Source organism: Vespa crabro, chromosome 9 (genome assembly GCF_910589235.1).
Source record: "Vespa crabro chromosome 9, iyVesCrab1.2, whole genome shotgun sequence".
Lineage (NCBI taxonomy): Eukaryota > Metazoa > Arthropoda > Insecta > Hymenoptera > Vespidae > Vespa > Vespa crabro.
In genome coordinates this window covers 5,290,001-5,300,000 of record NC_060963.1, presented here as the reverse complement: position 1 = coordinate 5,300,000, position 10,000 = coordinate 5,290,001, and the positions used below count along the sequence as shown (strand labels likewise).

Genomic DNA, 10,000 nt, shown 5'->3' with positions numbered 1-10,000 from the left:
ATTTTCATGACAGGCATGTTAGCATGTACAAGCATAGTCCACGAAAACGTTATTCACGATCGAAATTGTTCACGTCTCGTAGAAACTTTCATTCATTCTATGATAAACGATATCCGAAGAAATTATTGATTCCCGATTATTTCATTTAACGCGAGTTAATCGAATAATTAATAACTCTTTACGTACGTCCATGTTATTGTCATTAATTTTACGAATGAATAATAACGGGAATAAATTATTGCGTATCTTAAAGTAATAGAAATTTTCGTATGAAAATAATTCCTTTTTATTTTTATTCAGTTTAAATCGATTCATGGATTAAAGGGAGGGTGGGGGGTGAGGGAAGGGATCGTTAAATCATAAAACTTTCAGAATGTTATTGTTTCGTTTTGAAACAATACGTCGGTCGATTTATACATGATCGATCATTTATTTCTTCGATGGAATAATAACGCAATCGGTTTCTATATATTTCATAGAGATTATTAGAGCATATCGGAAATACTTCGAAGAACGTTTAGATTTTAAAATAGGGAAACGGTCGTTGTTAAGGCGTTTTAAATTTGATCGTAAGAATTGGCAAATTCATGTTGTTTCGTAACGGATTCTGGAAAGTTGATTAGAGAGAGAAAGAGAGATTGAGAGAAAGAGAGAGAGAGAGAGAGAGAAAAAAAAACGAGTTTCATTTACCGTATCGTGTACGATATGTATTTCACTTCGTCTCGTATAATACAATATCATAATAATTATTACATCGGCGAGTTCGAGTCTAAACTTACGTGATCGAACGATTATACTCGAATGGTTACCGATAACGTTTCTAACATACATTTCCACGATAGTTTCATTCTCATTCGAATAAGTTAAGTTCAAGCTTACTGATTTGACCGGTATGAACCGATTAACTCTTTCGACGAATACGACCTTGTCTTTTATAATTTCACTTATTCTCTCTTCTTATTCTTATTCTTCTTGCGAAGACTAGCATGTATTTGTGTGGAAATGCACGACGAACGTCAAGGTTATTCCGATTTGTCTTTGTTGAGAACAGGACGGACAATAGCAATTTTAGTAGAATCGAATTACGCGAATAAATTATTTATTTTTTAATGTCAATGACGTTTCAATTCATATATACATATACATATACATATACATATACAAATATGAATGAGAAAATGAAGAATTAAAAGAAAAACATATAAAGCCTATTAAAGATTTTATTTATATTAGAGTCTAATTTATGTTAGATCTAATTTATGTTGAAGAGTTGAATCTTTTAAAAAATTTCGAAGAAAAAAGAGAAAAAAAGAAAAGAAAAACGTATCATTGATAACACAGAGTTCACTTCTCCGTTAAAATTTATCTAAAACTCTTGGAATGTTACGCGTAAAATGGCGTATACGTGATTAGCACACTCGCTAATTCGAAATGTTCGACCGAATTTTTTTAATAAGTAGATAATCCTTAAGACTCATTCGTTAGGCATAGTGGGTTTATCGTGAATCATTGAAAACACCCACTCAAAGATCAAAGAATCGTACGAACTATCTTTTATTCCGAAGGATATTATTTCTTTGTCTCTTGTATAATAAATTCGTTAAATCGTTTTGACCGTAGGTTTCACGCCTTCGTTCGGTAAGATATAAATATATATATATATATTATATATATATACAGAGAGAGAGAGAGAGAAAGAGAGAGAGGCAGAGATATAGATATAGATAGATATTAGATTCTTTCGTTTGAAAATGAACGTAGGAAAATGGTATGAACGGGGATTGAGCTCAAGGTCGAACGAATGGCGAGGGTTACATTATACTCGTGAGCGAACAATTAACATGACATTCTTAATTCTCATTTCTTAATACTTCCTCTAATTCGATTTACGTTTGGGATTTAAAGAATATTGTTTTTAACTTTGAGAATCACTGGTTAAAAATAACCATCGTGCGTTTACTTAATAACTGAAAGCCGAGAGTAATTTCGTAAAGTAAACGTGAAAGTTCGGAAGAAATATCTTCCCCAGGAGATGTATACGGGTACAAAAAGAGGAGATGCAACCCGACGTTAAGGATCTAATCTTCATTTTCCCTTCTATTCTCGTCCTTGTGAGAATAATTTACGTTCCTCCAAATCTAGTTCTTCTCTCGTCTCGGTCTTGTCTCGGTCGTTGACTCGACGATTCCTCCCCCTTCTCCCCCTCCTCCTCCTTCAACTACGACTACGACGACTCCAACTCGTCTTATGGTTGATTTTACGTTAGCAATGCTATAGTTTAAATTAATCATTGTCTCGCAAGTTCTTTTTACCCTTAGCCTGTCTCCATTCGAATGATTCTCTCTATATTCTAGAATTATATGCTATCGATTCCATTTGAAATAGATTTCAACGGTAATAAGGTGGTAACTTCGAGATTTATTCGTGGCATACGTAATAGTGAATAATTTAGAAAGTCGATTTTCAAAGAAGGGTTATAACGGAGAAATAATATAACGTTCAACCCGGAATACAGAGAAGATCACGACTAAGACGATGATGATGAGAATGATGGGGTCAACGTACGGTACGTTGCCTAAGGCTCAAATATTTATCGTAGTCCAGCCGGAGTTCGTGGACCACAAGAGGAGGGGCGAGGGGGCGGGGGGGAGAGAGAGAGGAGAGGAGGAGGGAAGGGTAAAGAGGGCCCAGATATAGAAACGCGATTCTCGCGCGTAGCCGCGTATACGCGCTCTTTTCATGCGAAAGCGAAGGATCTTGGAAAAACGATTAATGTAAGACCCAAGACACAATTATCCGCGTCCGACGCACATTTGCGGTTTTAAAAAAAATACCCGACCGTCGGCACATGCCGTAAAATCCATTCAGGGGTGCTCAAACTCGCAATTTCATTCTGCAATTTTCTTTTTCTTTTTCTTGTTTCTTTTCTTCCTTCTTGTTTCTTTTTTTCCTTTCTTTTCTACCTCATTTTCATTTTCTCTGTTTCTTTTTCTCTCTCCTTTCTTCTTTTCTCCCTTTTTTATTTTTTCTTTTTTGCTTTAAAGAAAATCGGTCGGTGAATCGTTTACTTATTTCAATGTATTATTTATCAAAAACTATTAGACCTAAGCCTTTTTATTATTTATTTATGTTTATTTATTTATTTATTTCCGTTTTTTTCTTTTTAATAGACGATCGGTGAATCATTTACTGCGAAAAACGGGGAATACCTTATTTAGCATGGTGTTTAATTATATTCACAATTATACTTATCGTAACTCGTTATCGCTCACTTTGTCCTGCCCTTGAATTCTTTTCTTATCTCGAGTCGGCTTTTTTTCTTCAACGAGGAGGTGCAATGTTACGAGTAGTGACGTAAAGAGTAATCGATCCTAGCGTCGAATTACGTCACATTAGCGCACGTCACGGGTTTAAAGCTCTTAGAGTCTCTTTGTTAGTTATTTACATCTATGTATATATATATATATTTTTTTTTTAGAATATTTTCTCATAAAGCTTTGAATAAATCGAAAGATCGTAGAACCCTTTGTACATCGAGATGACTTTCTCTTTATATATATATATATATATATGTATCCATATTTACGGAAATTTCTACGTATACAAGCGTCATTTAAACAAGGATGAAAACATTTGCGCAGTCGCTTTCGATGAGATCGCGTAGATATCGATTAGCGTTATTTTAAAACGACGACTATTTTAATGATTTATTTCAATGTATTTGTAAAAACGATTAGATTCAAAGCGCATTTGTTCGTTTATTTATTCATTACTTTTTTTTGTATTCTTTTTCTTTTTCTTTCCTTCCTTTTTTTTTTTTTTTTTTTTTTTTTTTTTTTAATTATCATATAATGTCAAACCATTTGATTTTTAATAGGAAAACTTTGTACATAAAAATTACATAATAGTTTTGTTATGTTCATTGTATTTTCTATTTTTTTTCTCTCTCTCTCTATTTTTTTTTTTCTTTTTCTTTCGCGAAATGAATACTTTCGGAGTTAATCACAGTGGAAAAATCAAATCAGATCGTTGGACATGTAATAATATCGAAGGGATATTTCAGACAGACAGAAAGAAAGGGAAAGAGAAAGAGAAAGAGAGAGACAGAAAGAGAGAGGATATTTTCTCGGAAAGCTTTGAATAGACCAAAAGATCGTAGAACCCTTCGTACATCGAGACGACTTCTGTTCTCTCGAGTACGAAGGGATGGGTCGAGTTCGATGACTCAACGTTTTTATCGGGAGGGTAAATGCGAGGGTAAATTGTCGTCTAGTCTGGCCGGTCGTTCAGACGAGACAAATATTTCGTTGAATTAATTTACGATTTTTTATTGTATTAAGTGAAAATATGCGTATTATTTTTATATTATATTATATTATTTATTTACATGGAAAAAGTTTTTGATGATTAACAAAAGAGTTAGAGAGAGAGAGAGAGAGAGAGAGAGAGAGAGAGAGAGAGAGAGAGAGAGAGAGAGAGAGAGAGAGAAAGAAAGAACGTAAGTAGATGAGTTCATTCATTTTTTTTGTTCTTTTTCTTTTTCTTTTTATTTTTTTCTTCCTTTTCTTTTCTTTTTTTTTCCTTTGTTGCAACATACTGTAAAATTAATGTAGAATGTAAGAATTAATGTAAAATGCAAATTAGATGCGGTTAATATATTACGAGAGGTAGTCGGGGATAATACGGAAAAACAAACGCGCTAGGTATGGCAGACCAAATGGAAAATGAAATAAAAATGCGAAAGATAAGACGATAGTTATTGGTGACTCATGTTATTTGACAAAGAAACGTTTATGCTCTTTTTTTCTCTATCTTTCCTCTTTTTTCTTCCTTTTCTTACATTTTTCTTTTTTTTTCTCTCTCCTCTTTTTTCTTTCCTTAGTTCTTTTTTATTTTTTTTTTTTTTTTACGGTCTCAACGGCATAGACCAAAAGATGATTCGCAATGGGATGGCAAAAAGACAAAAAGTGTGATTTCAGATCTTCGTAAAATCGAAAAAAAAGAAAATGAAATCTTCAGTGTCCATTAAACCAGTTGAGTATCGTTATTTCACTATATTTCATTTCTATGATAGAATTTCGATATGTTTGCGAATAGAGGGGGGAAGGTGGAGGGAGGGAGAATTTAATTATCTACTTGTGCAACGTAGTTCGAACAATTTCATTGTAGAAAAATTATCATCTCCGAGAAAAGCAACGGCAAATTATGACATTAGTTTTAATTATTAAATAATATTACATTGTTTAATTTTGATTTTGTCTTTTCTAACACAAAATCAAAAATTACATTAAATATCATAGAATAATACATAGATCTTTTGTTGCGTAATCGCGGATTATTCAATATCATATGTCATATTTTCCTATAATCATTGACGCAAACATTTCTTATCGGATTGTTTACGTACATATATATATATATATATATATATATATATATATATATATATATATATATATATATTCGTTTGGGAGAAGAAAATATCGTTTTAGGATTTTTCAAGCGGCGTATTTCGTTTTTCGTTTATATCACATTGGATTTATGAATGAATCAAATCGATGAAATGTGTAGCGTATACTATTATCGCATAACTCTAGAACGAGCGAGATAAGAAAATTCATGAAGAATTTTAATGCATGTGTCGCGTTCTCTCAACTTTACCGATAGAGCGGAAAGCGATAAAATGTCTCGGTAAAATCGAACATTGATGTTACCGACGTCGTTGCAATGCAGTGCCGTATATAGTTAAACGATTAAAAGTTACTAAGATTCGTGTTCTTTCGTAATTGGAAACGAAACATTGTATACCAATAGCATGTCTGATCTATATTAATCGTTATAAATGCAATAGGATCGTCGTAAGAAATTAGTAAATTGTATTGTGGATTTGATTATATTAAATCAATATGTTAAAAGTTATAATTAGTTTTAATCGTGAAAATAAAAATAAGAAGGAGAATACATTCTCAATGTTTCGAAATAATTTTTTTTTTTTTTTTTTTTTTTTTAGAAATAGAGAGAAGTAAAAGTAAAATGAATAAAAGAATTCGTTGTGTAGAGCAGCAAACAATGATCCGTAGCAATAGAAAAGCATGCGGTCCGGTGTGTGAACACGGTTCGATCGGCTCATATTTATGAGACTTAACTTCGATTCGACTCGGCTTTATTCGGGCCGGTTCGGCTCGGTTCGTTTTGACTCCCTCCAGCGTCGAGATCTCTCGTCAGCCGGCGGCGTCAGTCGTTGCCGTGACATCGCGTCGTCTACTTTATCATTGTTTGTTCTCAACGGTCGATCGAATAATCATCACGCGTTTCATCCGATAGGATCTCGCTATTTTTTATATTATATTTTCGTATCATCGACGTTTACGTAAAATCGTCGTTTAAAAAAGATTCAAGTGAATTTTAAGTGAATACGTTCGTTATAGAAGGAATTTGACCGACGCCAACTTCGCGTCTCTTTTTCGATCTTTCTTTACTCCTCTCTCTCTCTCTCTCATTCTCACAACACACACACACACACACACACACACATATATATATATATACACATTCTCCTTAGACAAGAGGGAGAGAGAAAAGAGAGTCCGAGGATCGGATTGTAAAAGGTAGAAAACCGGTTAACATCTGGCGATCGTTTCTTCGATGGAGATCTACAAGTATTGAAACTGACGAATCTTTGTTTGCCTTCAATTCGTTTATTTATTTATTTATTTATTTATTTATCTATCTATTTTCTTCTTTGAAATTTCAAAGATGAAATTTTGAACGATCCCCAAAGAAAATTTTTAAGAGAAATATACATTCGAAATATGTTTTCATCGTTTCACAGTACGAAAAGATTTGAGATAGATATACATACCGTTGTTCGAAATATTGTTTAGATTTTTCTGTAACGGTAAGAACGATCCTTCTTCCCTTCCTTTTGAATATGTCCTTTCTTATCGAACTTTTATTGTATGTGTTGTATGTACGTATGTATGTATACGATTTTCGAGCGATACGCGATATAATACGACTTACGTGTTATTAGATTTTCACAGTATAAATAGGATTTGAATTAGGATTAAAGAGCCGGGTCATCGATAGATAAGACTTTTTAAGTGGAACGGACTGATCTTTACGCATTTCGCGTTATCTGACATATAATTTTGTCAAATTAATAATATTTCAATGTTACGAATTATATATTAAATTTGGATTCATTGTTTTTGACATTATTATTATTCAATGAAAAATAATTCGATTGAATAATTTAATTAATTAATAAATTTACAAGAAGATTAATTGATAGGGGAGGGCAAAAAAAATCTTTAGTCAAACGTAATATACGATATATAATTATTTAGAAAATTTTTTCAATAATATTACGTGTTAGTGTTGTCTGTCGCTACATTTACGTATATACGTATTTACATTCTTTGACACGTGTGCCCCGAAGCGGTCAGGCTCACTCTAATATCTCGCTACAATGTAATCCTGTAGGAGACACGGGCGCACGTGTTTTCGTAAAACGTATCATTATTTTTTACGAATATCTGTGATAAAAAAAAAAAAAAGAATCTTATTAATACACATGACAATGATATAAAATTCACTCTTAAACAATATTTCATTCGATCATTGATTACATTTCTATTATTTATATATTATATATATATTTATATATATACGTATATATCGTACGATTAAATCAATTATTTTATTATTAGATTAAATTGATTAATTTTGAACGATTATAGTTTCACATCGTTATTCTATATATTTTTATTATTTCCAAGTATTTAAGAATTAGATAATCGATATGAATAATGAATATCAATGAATTAAAACGATGATTCGATGATTTCAAACGTCTCTACGATGTTCTTCTCTAATTAATTAATTCGTACGATTTATAATCATTATGAGAAAAAAAAAATAAAAGCTTTTCGTATAAAACACTTCTAATAAACAAATTTCAAATGTTTACTTTGTACAAGTTTTACTTTCGAACGTTCATTCTTTTTAATTGTTTGAAAATAATTCGAAGGTTTTTTTCTGAAACTGCAATAATTTTTATTATCGTAAAGATAATAAAAATTTTCTAATTCTCTGTTAACGTACGAAATACATTTTTTTTCCTACCAATTTTACGCGGTTTTGCAATAAATAATAAAAAATCTCACTTTGTTTATTCAAGTTTCTTTTCTTTTCTTTTTTTTCTCCGAGAAAATTAAAGTAAAAAGAAGAAGAAAAGAAGAAAAAAAAAAAAAAAGGAAAAAGAAAAGTCTTCGTAACAGTAGATTCATTTTATTGGAATGTATTTATTCTAACGCGTTTTCTAATCCGTTAAACGATTTGCGAAATTACTTATTATACGTTTGGATGTGTGTGTATGCATATATATATATATATATATATATATATATATATATGTATATGATAAATGTGTAAGTAGAATTGTCAAAGAGAAAAAGTTGAACAAGATCGTCGAACAAGGCCTTAGCCTATTTATCTACTAGAACAGTTTACGGATCATTAGTTGGATTGACTAGCGTCGTCGTCGTACACCTTGTGATTTTGATTGCTTCTTCTAAACTAATTCACTTTCGAGAAGGTGGAAAGGGTGGTTAAGGGGTTTGGGAGTGGGGTGGGGTGGAAGGAAAGAGGCACCTGTGGTGATACGAACATAAATAAAACAAGGACGAACGTTCGACGTGGAGTTTGCAACATTTCTTTTTTCTTTTTTTTTTCTCTTCCTTCTTTTTATTTTTTTTTTCCTATACATACACATAGATCTCATCTGGAAACATAGTTCATATTAACGTAATATCGTTAACAACGTACAGTTCGCGTATAGATTAGAAAACTTATTCGAGCAAAGCATGTTTAGTACGTCGACAATACGTTAGCACTTAATTGATATGATACTACTTAGAATAACTTTGAGACTAGATCCAAGGTGAGTCTGGTATGTTGCCAGGATGGGATCATGAATTTTCAATAATCTCGGAGGGATCTAACAAAAATGATGAAATATATATATATATGTATGTATGTATGTATATATGTATGTATGTATGTATGTATATATGTTTATCGAATTGGAAAAAGAAAGATGATTTAGATTGGACGAAATACTTATGAACGAACATTGTACGTATATACATACATACATATATACGTACCTACGTACGTTTCTATTTTTATTTATCGTAAAAAAGAGAAAAAAAAGAAAATACGCACGAATAATTCGATTAAATCTGATTAAGGACACGACAAAGAATCTTTTAGTCGTGATGTTCGATAGCTTTACACCGTCTTGGATGAATTCCATATTTTCAGATTTATTTCTTTTGATACATCCTATTTAGGATTATTCAAGTGTAAGTAGGGTATTTCGACGAATATCGAGGTATAAATTTTATAAAATGTAACGTTCGATTTGTAAACGTCTAGTTCGAAATAAAAAAAAATAGTAATATCGAATCGATTGAATTTACAGACCATAGGGTGATGGGTGATAAGAAATGAGGGTGGTGAAATCGTAGGAACGTATTACGGTGAAATCTAAAAATATCTGACGAACGAAATAGTCCTGTTTTGTAAATCAGTCGAGATTCAGAGAATTTGAAGGAAATACCTGGAGATTCTCCTCAAGGTTGGAATATTTTTCTCAACCAGTATGCTAATAACAAACTAAAAGATTTCTTTTTTATCTCTCTCTCTCTCTCTCTCTCTCTCTCTCTCTCTCTTTTTTCCTTTTTATTTATTTATTTTCTTTTTTTCAAATAAATCTGCACGAAGCTCGTGGTAAGAGTTTGTTCGAAGGATATCCTTTGTTTCTAAGGATATCCTTTTCTCAAATTCTTATTTTTTTTAAGTTTGTTTCAAATCGTTGTAAAATCTTACCTTTGGATTGTTTCCAAGAAATATATGAATGCATTAAGTAAAAGAGAATAGAAGAAATTTTTGTAATTCTTTCGTTCGTTGTCCTTATGTCCAATTCATTCGAACA

At 31.8% G+C, this 10,000-nt stretch overlaps 1 protein-coding gene across 12 annotated transcripts in view; it reads left to right on the top strand.

Annotated features, from left to right (window-relative positions):
* Positions 1-10,000, top strand: part of LOC124426610 (ral guanine nucleotide dissociation stimulator) — a 35,400-nt gene that overhangs the window by 6,742 nt on the left and 18,658 nt on the right. For 2 of the 12 annotated variants that reach the window (XM_046968511.1, XM_046968506.1), the window contains exon 1: positions 6,230-6,608. The exons of 9 other annotated variants lie outside the window; for them this stretch is intronic. The gene's annotated coding sequence lies outside the window, so the exon portion shown is untranslated. Of the gene's footprint in view, positions 1-6,229; positions 6,609-6,641; positions 6,660-10,000 lie in introns of those variants that run through there. One more of the 12 variants, XM_046968510.1, reaches the window with a different exon arrangement.